Source organism: Amblyomma mixtum, chromosome 3 (assembly GCF_055824585.1).
Source record: "Amblyomma mixtum isolate Tamu chromosome 3, ASM5582458v1, whole genome shotgun sequence".
NCBI lineage: Eukaryota > Metazoa > Arthropoda > Arachnida > Ixodida > Ixodidae > Amblyomma > Amblyomma mixtum.
The window spans coordinates 32,859,569-32,871,661 of record NC_143014.1 but is presented as its reverse complement, the minus strand read 5'-3'; the positions used below and the strand labels follow the sequence as shown (position 1 = coordinate 32,871,661).

Below are 12,093 nucleotides of genomic sequence, written 5' to 3'. Positions count from 1 at the left end.
TGGTCAAAAACACTCGAAATCTATTTAATTATACGCTGCCAACGGCGCAGCGGGGCGCGGCGTATGCTAACATTCAAACCGCGCGCCCCTGAAACCGGAACCGGAAGTCGCCCCAGGCAGCGAGGCGCAGCGCATGCAGGCATTCAAACTGCGCGCGCCTGAAACCGAAACCAGACGTTATGAGACTCCGCCCGCTTGGTGCGTTGCAGTCAAATGGGCCGCTGGGCTATAGCTGGGCCCTATGGGTAGGGTCCCTAGAAATACTTACTATGGGAGTGTCCGCTCTTTACCAATATCTTTATGCCGCGCCGGCCACCCGCGCGCGGGCGCGCGCGTTTAAAGACTGGTGGCGCCATCCCCTAGTGGGCAGAGTATCTATTGGAGGAGGAGGATTGCAGGTCCTTTCCCGGGGTACTGGGGCCAGATTTCGCCGAGTGTCCGCTCTTTACCAATCTTTCTCTATGACGCCATCGCGTTGAAGTTCGTATCGTATTTTATGAATAATAGCGCAAACTGCGCATGGCGATTACAGCCTTGAAAAAATAATAACATGTTACAATTTAAAATTATTAATATAGTTTCCGTGGCACAGCAAGCAGACTACAAACTATAAAAAGTGACGATACAAAACATGCGCCAGTTTCGCACACACCACATGAGCTGTCAGCCATGGCGGCAATGATTGAATGCACCGCGTGTGCGATTTCTCAAGAGACGACCTGGATTCTCTAATTAGACAGTCATACAAAATTGCGCTCAACCTCCCTCGTCATACTCCAAATGAAAAACTATTACAGTTAGGAATTCATAACACCTTAGCGGAAATGATAGAAGCACACCTCACCGCACAATATGAAAGACTATCAGGCACTGAAACGGGACGTTTCATCCTAAAGAAAGCAGGAATATAATATCAAGGAATCCGTACACACACCTTGCCAATTCCAAGACACGTGCACGAACACTTAACAGTCCCTCTTCTGCCCAAAAACATGCATCCACACTACGATACGGACAGAAGAAAGGCTAGGGCACAAAAACTTCACGAAAGATTTTCAGTTCAGAAAGACACGGCGCACGTGGACGTGGCAGAACATGCGGACAGAGACGCCTTTTCTCTGGCAGTTGTCGATCATCGAGGTTCTCCCCTTGCATCGGCGACAATAGATAAAAAAAATTTCCGGAGGAGGCCGAAGAAGCTGCCATAGCTTTAGCCATTACCTCCACCACTGCCAAATACATCATAAGTGACTCCAAAACAGCAATTCGAAATTTTGCAAAAGGAAGGGCCTACTCAGCAGCCATCAAAATCTTACAGAAAATCTCCAATACCCGCCAGATAACATTGATCTGGGTCCCCGCCCATTCGGACCATCCTGGAAACGAGGCGGCGCACTAATTTGCCCGAGGATTCGTGGTTAACCGGGAGGTGCGCTACCCCGAGCTCAGGTCGGCCAAGGAGCGAATGACAACCTACAAAGAAATTACTACCCACTTCAAGAAAGAGAGACAGATCTTCCCAGAACCACATAAATCCCTGAGTAAAACACAAGTCAGTTGGCGGCAGCTCCAAACAGACACTTTCTTTAATCCGTACATGTACTCCATATGGTTCCCGGAGCAGTACAGCCCCGTCTGTTCTCTCTGTGGGCACCAAAAGGCAGACACACCGCACATCCTATACTCATGTACTCAAGACAAGCCATCGCAGAGTCTGCAGCTCTCTACCCAATCTCAGTGGGAGGCCGCGCTACTCAGCTCGGACCCGGAGGTTCAACTTCGAGTCACAGAGCGAGCCGAAGAGGTCGCCGAACGGCATCGTCGGTCGGCCACCTGGCGTCCGGCCTAGAAGAGGAGCCCACCGCGGGGAGGGGAACATCACCCCAATCCGCGCCTAAGACCTCTTCTTTAATAAAGTTTACCTCCTCCTCCTCATCGTGTTCCGTGGGAACGTTGTGTTTGAAGAACCTCGACATAGAATTAATTATTCGCTTATTATTGCTGGCGAGATTGTTCAACAGTTCTTTCCTTGATGGAGCTGAAGGAAGACAGTCTGCTTGCTTTTATTACTCGGTGAAGTGGACCCGTCAGTACGAATTAGGACAAGTCGTTTTCACCAGCTGGAATGGTGACCTTTCCAGGTGCGTACTCAGTTCGCACATTGAAGCGTATTTTATGCTATTTTTGCGTTCGTGAAACGCATTTATCGGCACGTTATACTTTTACGCTCACTCATTTGGCTGTTTTGCCAAACTCGCTGTGCACTGAAACAAAGGCTGGTGATGTATGAAACTGAACTGCACTACGGGAATGTGGGCATACGTTCGGATGGTGTGCCGAAGTGCATGTGGAAGCACCAAGGAGGATATACCTATATCCTCCTTGGGAAGCACACTCCGCTCAGCACGACTGCTTTTTAGTGCCGCAAGGGCATTCTTTGACGCTTCATAGACTTGCGTCGGTAAAAATGGCGTAAATTACTGGGCTTGTTTGTAGTGGTTGCTGTGCTATTCTCTTGTTTGTCACCTGTAAAAATGAACAGTTAAGCATTGTTTTGCAGCAACCCTGACCTATTGAGCTCGGCCACCGCAGCTATAAACCTGACGATTATGCTCAACGACAAGATTCAAGATTCAGTGAAAGCGCCGAGCGCAATAAAACACTGACACACTCAAAAGTCATCTGCAGTGTTTCGGGCTCCCGTAATGGCAATGCACTCGCTAGCTCAAATGTATTTGATCTAGCTAGAGTGCTTGGACGTCCCGACGCCTCCGTAGGAAAGTCTGTGTCTAGGATGCAGTAGGTCCGGCCGTTATGTCTGGAATCGCAACAGGTGCCAGCTGCATCTGGGATTGCAACGGGTATCAGTTGCATCTGGGATAGCAACGGGTCCCAGTTACATCTGGGATTGCAACCGGTTCCAGTCGAAACTGGTTCCAGATGCAACTGGTTCCAGTTGCAACTGGTTTAAGGAATAAATCTCGATTTGCAACTACTGGAAATGTGTTCCTTAAACCAGTTGGACTGGAACCAGTTCGAAATTTTCACCTGGGATATTGGTCTATGTATAGTCATATTCTCTTTATACTTACACCATGCACAAATATCTGGTAAATGTCGAGCTGGATGTCTGCACTACGTTCTATACCCCGGACTGGACACTAATTTTGCTGTTGTAGGTACGTAGATTTTTGGTAAACGTTACTAAAATGGATGTCTGGTGGAGATGTCTAATGTCCAGCGTAGATATCTCGCTGATGTTCATGTGTCATTTTATGGCTTACTGGGCGCCTCGAACCCACGCCCTCTGGGCGGCTGACATCCCGTTCGATGGCCTCGACAGCGGTTGCATCCTCAACAGCAATGGCGAGGGTCACTTTTTAATCCGATAGCATTTAGGCTGTCGTCAAGCAGTGTCCGGTTTCTCCATAACGTAGTTTTCTGGTCAATTGGGAGATGTCCGCATGGTCACGTGACTCCTAAGGAACCAGTCAGAGAGCACCACCAAATTTGCAATTCCGAATGATTGGTCGAGAGAGGTCACGTGATTTTGCGGCGTCATCACAAAATGGCCACCATGACACATGGCAACCTGCCCACCGGGTTGTGAGCTACATTACCCACGTATGTCAATGCAATTCATTCAAATAAATTCAACGCGGTTACCACCTCCACCGTGGCGCTGCGCATTACGGGAGCTCGGGAAGAGCAACCTGGGTTTCACAAGCCCCACCGGTAGCTGTTTGAAGAAGCTCCTGCCGGGGCAGTCGTGCAGCTCTTAACTGCTGCACCACTGCGCCAGTAGCGATATGACGACTCCCCGCGATCTGTGAATGCGATTGAAAAAGTCGTGACATCTTCACCACCACTGGACCAATCATACAGCGCCTAAGTTTGAAAGTGAAAATCTGAGGACCCCGAAGGACCTCCAAAATCTTGGAACTAGGCACACCCCAAAAATTAATTAAGGGGACAAGTTAAGCCCTATCTTTCCCATGTATTTTAGAGCATGTTTAGGTACACGTTTCTCAACAACCAATAGAGATAGCGCCTTCCTATTTATGTCATTTTTATCGTTGCTTTCTGCCCTTTCTAATTTTTTGTGAACTTTTTCTTTCTAGGACAAGATTTGGGGGCAGTTTTGGTGTTGTTTCTGTCAATAAAATAAAATTAGATAAGTTCACATGCGTGATTTTGTTTCAGCATGCTCCCACACGCTCACATAAAGTATACACCAAGATTTGGCCTTCTGCATTGCACCGTTTTGAAAATAATGGTACCGTCGTAAAAAAAAAACCTTGTTTTGAGATTTATTTATTTATTTATTTATTAATACTGCAATCCCAGGAAGGGATTTTCGCAGGGTGAGCATACAGAATATAGGTAAGTACAAATATTAAGAAAAAAAAGTACAAAGGCCACAAATTAATAATAAGCAACAAAAACACAACAGCAAAAATGAAAGGCTCAATGACGTAACACAGCAAAAAAGTACAATAAGGTTTGGGGCATATAAATACACTACTATCAAGTCATCAGTGAACATGGTCAACAGGGAATTAATTAAATGAAGAAAGAGCACCAAAACGATCACAATATTAAAATCAGGTCATAAAAAAATGGGAAACGGGAATGCATGACAGAGGACATTATTGTGCACTGAGGTTGCCGATGAATGATGTTACAGATAGCTGTAGGACTTCGTCGTTAGTAAGTTGATTCCACTCCGTTACTGTTCGCGGAAAAAAGGAATATTTAAAGCAGTTATTACGCTGGGTGAAAGGGGTGATTGTAAGATTGTGACGTTGTCTTGTAGAATAACCTGAAGAGAAGGATATTAGTCCATCAATGTTAATTTTAAAATGACCTTTGACCAATTGGTATAGGAACTTTAGTCGAGCAACGCGATTCCTTTCGGTTATAGATATTAAAGCAGCCCTGTTTAAGAGGTCACTTACTGATGTGCGTCCATAGCTATTGTAAACAAAACGTACTGCTTTCTTTTGTATTTTTTCAATTTTATTTACGTTTGTTTTGGTGAATGGATCCCAGATTATTGCCGCATAATCTAGTATTGGAAGGACAATCGATTTATACGCTAGAAGCCGAACTCGGGGTGTGGAAAGTCTCAATGCACGCCTAAGAAAGAAAAGTTTACGGTTTGCATTATTTACAGTTTGATCAATGTGTTTAGTCCAGTCAAGGTTGTTAGTAATCCATAGCCCTAGATATTTGTAGTGTGAGACTTCGGAAAGAATGTTGTTATCAAATGAATATTGGAACATCAGTGGACTTTTCTTGTGAGTGATTCTCATATACACGGTTTTTTGAAAGTTGATAGGCATCTGCCATGCATCACACCAGGCATTAATTTTCTGAAAAGCCTCATTAAGTTTTACCTGATCTGACATGTTTTTAATTTCGGAGTATAGCACACAATCATCCGCATATAGTTTAATATTAACAGGAATGTCTTTCACGATGTCGTTAATGTAAATGATAAACAAGAGTGGCCCAAGCACTGAGCCCTGAGGGACGCCAGAGTCAACAAAAACAGTTTGAGAGGAATGTTCCCCAAAAGAGACATATTGCTGACGGTTACTCAAATATGCTGAAATCCAATTAATGATTTTGTTATTTCTGAGTGTGCTATTAATTTTGGAAAGCAGTTTTTTGTGAGAGACCTTATCAAATGCTTTGGCGAAATCCATAAAAATGGCATCTGTTTGGCTACTATTGTTAATAGCATTCGCAAAATCGTGTATAGTCTGAACTAATTGGGTACAAGTAGAATAACCTTTCCGGAATCCGTGTTGGAAATTTGTAATAAAATTGTGTTGTTCAAGAAAATGGGAAATGTGGGTGTGTATTATGTGTTCCATAATTTTGCAAACGGTCGATGTTAATGAAATCGGTCGGTAATTATTAATGTACTGTTTGTTTCCATTTTTATGAATTGGTTGAACTCTGGCTGTCCTCCAGTCGCCCGGAACCTGTCCTTCGTTTAGAGACCTAGAAAAAATTATAAACAAATACTTGGACACCCATTCTGCATACCTCGTTAGGAATGCATTGGGTATTTTATCAGGCCCAAGGGATTTTTTTACGTTAAGATTCAAAAGCATTTTAGTTATACCCTGTTCACTGATGACAAGATCAGGCATCGGAGGTAAGCATGTTTCGAACACAGGTTGTATGCCATTATCCTTAGTAAAAACGGATTTGAAGTATTCGTTAAAGGCGGTTGATATTACCTTTCCGTCATGTGTTAATGTGCCATTGATTTCAAATGCATGAGAATCCCTAGATACTGGTGAGATTGTACGCCAAAATTTTTCAGGTGAGCTAGTTATAAAATTAGGCAACAAATCGCCAAAATAATTTTCTTTATCAAGTGCTACCTGTCCTCGTAGTTGACTTGACAGAGCGGAAATTTTATCCAGCAGGCCTTCAGGTTGGACAACTGCTTGCCTTTTCTTTTTCAACTTTTTTAATTTTCTACGCATTTGTATTGAAGTGCGGGAAATCCAGGGATTGTCACGTTTTGTCTTTTTAACAATGCTTGGCACAAAACGGTTAATACACATCATAACCAGATCCTTAAAAGAAATCCACAGATCGTCTACATTTACGGTAGACTTCGAAAAACTATCAAAATAAAAGGATAAGGTATCGATTATTGATGTGTCATCAGCGCGTGAGAAGTTAGGAAAACATGACTGCTTTGGATGGCTGTCAATAGCGGCATCAGATAAGGTAAGGAACACGGCCTGGTGATCGGAGATTCCTGGGATTATTTCGCATTTTGTTTTAGTACTAATAGATCCGCTTACGAAGAAAAGGTCCAGTATAGATTTAGCGCTATCGTGTACCCTGGTGTACTCGTCAACAAGTTGGGATAAATCAAATGCAAATGCTATGTCCAACATGGCATCACCTGTTTTGTCGTTATGGTTTTTGAGGGACATCGTGCGCCAGTCAATATTAGGCAGATTAAAGTCGCCAGCTAGAATTATCCGATCGCCAGGTTTTAAATATGTGTTCATGTAAGTTTTCAAATCATTTAAAACCGATATGGAAGAAGAAGGGGGCCTGTACAACACACCTATAATGTACCTGATTGTACCACAATATGTTTTACTGAAAATGCACTCTACATTAGGCACATCAGGCATCCTTAAAACTCGTAATGATTTCTTGTATATCATACAGACGCCGCCACCTCTTCCAGTACGGTCTTTCCGGAGTACATTGTAACCAGTAGGCACGAATTCACTGTCGAAAATTGCATCATGTAACCATGTTTCGGTTAGCACAGCAATGTCTGAATCGTTAGTAAAAAGGAGCCCTTCAAGCTCGGTTACTTTATTGATTACACTTCTGCAGTTAATGTTTAAGATTTTCAAGGATGTAGGATCATGCTTTTTCTGTCAGTTATTTTTCTTATTGACCAATCTGACACGCTCTCCTTTCTGGGCATCCCAAGCAAACATAACACTATCAATGCTAATTTTATCAAAGACCAGCTTTACCTTAGCGCCATTTGCTTTTTCTTCCGCTGCGCTGTCCCACAAAAGTTTACGTAAGTCACGCACGCGCTTTGAGAAGTCTTCCGAGATAGAGTACGACGATCCTTTTAGTTTGTAGGCTGCTTGTAAAATGGATGCCTTTTCCCGATAGTCAAGAAATTTTATGATAACCGGTCTAGATCTGTCACTGGATTTACGCCCAAGCCTATGAAGTCTTTCTATACCTGTAGGTGTTATACCTATCTTCTCTTTTATTATGTCGTCTTTCACTGTGTTTTCAAGTTCTTCAAGCGTCTCGTTTTCTGACTCTTCTAAACCATAAATTATAAGATTATTGCGACGGCTTCTGTTTTCTAAGTCGTCCACCTTATTCATCAGAAAGGACAACTGGCTGTCAAAATCTGCTATTGTTTTTTCTATTTCGCTTACTTGTTTTGACAGCGTGCCTAGTTTGGACAACTGTTGTTCAATGCTATCTATTCTGTTGTTTAGTGTAACCATTTGCTCTTTTATTTCGTTCTGACCGTCGATAATTCCTTCAATAGTTCCTTGCACTTTCTTTTGGCCGTCTAGCAGTTCCGACAGCAATTGCTTCTCAGTTGGTCCCGGGTTTGTCTCAATATCGCCCGAAAGAAGTAGGTTAGTAGGCAATAAAGCAATGTGCGCCAGAATACATTTGAAACACTGTGGGCAGGGCAGCAGCAACAGAAACCGGTTGTCACTACGATAACAGTACATGGAAACGTTTTTACTAACCTGTAGAGCAAGACAAAAATGGTTGCTGAGCATGTTGCCGATACTGCTGCTGGCCTGCCCACTGAAGAAAGTCGATGTTGCTCGCTCTTTTAAAGGGGCTTGCTGAGCCATGTGATGTGACGTCACAGTTGTCGAGATGAAGCGATGCGCTGTCAGTTGCGGAACGGAAAACAATGTAATCGCCGGGCACCTGGCACGAGCCAGATTTTCCGATGCCGGCTCACTGAACACATCCACGTCGATTGCCCTTGATGCGTAGGCGCTGGGCCACCATTCATTCCCGCGATGCGAGGGCTCGTTGACCAGGTCAAACGACGTAGCCACTGGGTCGTAGCCACGCGGTGGAACTGGTCCGCACAGAAGGGCCGCCAAAATCTGTAGAGCAAGACAAAAATGGTTGCTGAGCATGTTGCCGATACTGCTGCTGGCCTGCCCACTGAAGAAAGTCGATGTTGCTCGCTCTTTTAAAGGGGCTTGCTGAGCCATGTGATGTGACGTCACAGTTGTCGAGATGAAGCGATGCGCTGTCAGTTGCGGAACGGAAAACAATGTAATCGCCGGGCACCTGGCACGAGCCAGATTTTCCGATGCCGGCTCACTGAACACATCCACGTCGATTGCCCTTGATGCGTAGGCGCTGGGCCACCATTCATTCCCGCGATGCGAGGGCTCGTTGACCAGGTCAAACGACGTAGCCACTGGGTCGTAGCCACGCGGTGGAACTGGTCCGCACAGAAGGGCCGCCAAAATCTGTAGAGCAAGACAAAAATGGTTGCTGAGCATGTTGCCGATACTGCTGCTGGCCTGCCCACTAAAATGGCCTGCCCAGATAAATGAGTTTACAGTAAAAACTAATTTTAATACGAACTTTTTGGCTATGCCAACATTTCCTGAACAATTAATTCCATAGGCACACCCTCCATAGCCATTATCCAACTCAATTTCGTTTTTTTTTTTTTACTAAGCGTTTAGTTTCGTGGGCTTTTTTTTTTACTTCCTATGCTGCCCAGCCAGCAGAGGAAACTTGTCACCGGTCAACTTCTTTCAGCCGACAGGGAGAGTTACTGATTCACGTTAACCCAAAGAGCTCTAGGACCTTGGATAGAACCGTCTTTGAATGTTATCACAGCATCTACTGTTGGCTTCCTTAGTGCCTCTGCTACTAGAGACCATTTTTTTTATTTTGCTCCCGCATGGTGCTAATGAGGCACTAAAATGCTATCAGGGAGCCTAAGAGCTCCAAGATTTTGCTAATTATCTTTGTACTCTAACTGAACTTAAAAAACACACAGTTCCGGTCATGGAATTCTATTTAAAATGGCTGGCAAGACATTACCTCCACAAGAAAGATGGCCTGGCCGTTTGCTTCCTCCTCTTCAAAGCTATTATGAATGCGAAAGCATTGAACGGCTGTGTACGCGTCACCAAAAAGTGTCACCAAAAAGTGTCCGCAAAACGTGTCCGCAATTTTGTCCGCGCGTAACCTGCGCGGCCATTAACCGGCCGAAACCCCGCTGCATTTACAAACACGCTAACGGGCGCCGGAGGCGACCCGGGGCATCGTCTGCGCCGTCGTCAGTTACGGTTGTGCGGTTTAGCATGCCGTTCGAGCTTGGACCATCCACATAGTCCGCAAGTCAGTGGAGCCCTGGCCCCGACCAACCGGATCCTGCGAATTACTGTATTTTAAATCAAAGTATTCTCTCTCGAGAAAGAGAGAGAGAGAGAAAAATTATTTTCATGTGGAGCTGCCCAGTTTAAACGACTGTATCAGTGAGAAAATGTAGAGCACGCGGCAGCATGCGGGCTTCCACGAGAAGCTGGCCCGACTGCACCTTTAGGGGGTATGTCCGGCTTCACAACACATTTACTGCGGTGCTCCCTCCGAAATGACGTTGCATACTTTGCCAGTCTTCTTCAAAGGTCTCGCCAATTGTTAACGAACGGCTGCCCCCATGAGTAGACTGTGAAATGAAAAACGGAGTTTTGTTTACGTGTTTCTACGGGTCGCGCTCCCACCCGTTACCAGGCCCTAGCCGAGGGTGCCACACGCGCTCTCGTTCTGGGACATCACACTAAAGGACATCATAGGTGCACTTTGAAATCAGACAGACAGTAAACTTCATTAGCTGAGTAGGAAGGGCGGAGCCCCTCTAACGTAGCAGGTCAACCGGGTCGGATGGTCAAAAGCTTATGCACCTCGGCGACCCAATCAGCCCGTTGGACCAGCCGAGCCTGAAGGCCCGGCTCCGAGCTGCGCGGTCTCACACTGCCCCTCGGTAGTGGGATAGGGTAGGCCCACATGATGTGGGACAGGGTAGTGTGCCCCCCCCAGAATCTGCAGTTGGGGGAAAAAAAACTGCTTTGACGCGAAACTGGCCACAGGTGACGTTGAACGCACCGCCGACGTTGGAGGCGCCTGGAGGGCGCAGGGCAACTCGGTGGTACCTTGCTGCACTCCCAAAGTTGCGATAAGTGCAGAGGCGACGTTCTGACGCTGTAGAATCTAGTGCCAGTAAAAATGGGCATGTGGGATAGTGTAGGCTAAAAAAAAAAAGGCGTGCTTCTATTGTACAGACATATGTACCAAAGGCTATTTGAAATTAACCCTTTTCGTACGCTATTTCCCCGAGTTAAAGGGTCCCTGAGAAGGGTGTTCGGGGGTGCCTATAATACGCTTGCATTCTGTAGAGTACAGGCCACCTAGTGTTCATGCCGCGTACTTGACCTCAAAAGCGAACCAATCATTTACAATATAGTTTTAAGAATTCGCGCTACCGCGCATCGCGGCAACCTGCAGTGCCGAGCTTTCGCCCAAAGGGCTGCCATTGGTTCGCCGTGACGCCTCTTACGTCACGGAGCTCCCATGGCTGCGGCCGCAAGCTCCGCCCCCTCCTCCCGCGCGCGTCGGCAGCCGGAGGAGGGACCGAGTGGGTGGGGCCGGCGGAGGCGCCGACATGTCAGCATGCAAAAAGTCGCGAGAGGAGAAAGGCGCGAAGACGCGTGAATTCAAAATTTTACAGGAAATAACTCGGCTTCCACAAAACGCATTAACCCGTCGCAGTGGCTGTGGTTACGGCGCTCGGCTGCTGACCCGAAAGACGCGGGTTCGATCCCGGCTGCGGCGGCCGAATGGCCGGCGTTATTGCGACCGGGTGAGAATAACGGAAATCCAAGCCAAAGCGTTATTGCGACCCGGTGGAAATAACGAAAAGCCGGCCCAAAGCGTTATTTTCACCCATGGATTGCCTTGGCTTCGTTTATTGTTGGCGGACGGGATTTGAGCCGCCGTTTTTGCATCGTTTGCTTGTTTGATCCGCCTCTGTCAACGCGTGGACGTGTGATTTCGGGGTTGCGCTTGGATTTTAGGCGGTGTGGTAAAGTCATGCAGGCGTTTTGCATCATTCTCACCGTGTATATGTGACCTTGGCTTTTGCGTGGCGCGTTCTGATCGCTTGATTCGTTGTGAAAGGGCTCTTGGGTGCTCGCGCTTGTGCACACTGGCCTTGGAAGACGCTCCAGCTTTCTCCGGAAAATCTTGGTATAATTAATCGACATAAATACGCTTTCATTTCGCGTAATTTATGGGTTGTGCGAGTAGGCATATGTGCGCTCATTCGTTTTGAGCATTCAACCTGATTTGCGCAGAATGTATGCAAGTTAATAATGTGAATTCATTACAACGTGGGGCCAGGGTCATAAATACGATCCAGGCACGGTGGTTTTGCAGTCCCCGAGGCATTCGTCAGTTGAAGCGAGCAGTGGTTTCGTATGTACAAGGTCGTCCACCCTTAACACGCGGCAAGTG

At 46.1% G+C, this 12,093-nt stretch overlaps 1 pseudogene; it reads right to left on the bottom strand.

Annotated features, from left to right (window-relative positions):
- Positions 1-4,900: 4,900 nt before the first annotated feature.
- LOC149349602 (uncharacterized) lies at positions 4,901-11,244 on the bottom strand (annotated as a pseudogene).
- Between the last annotated feature and the right edge of the window lie 849 nt (positions 11,245-12,093).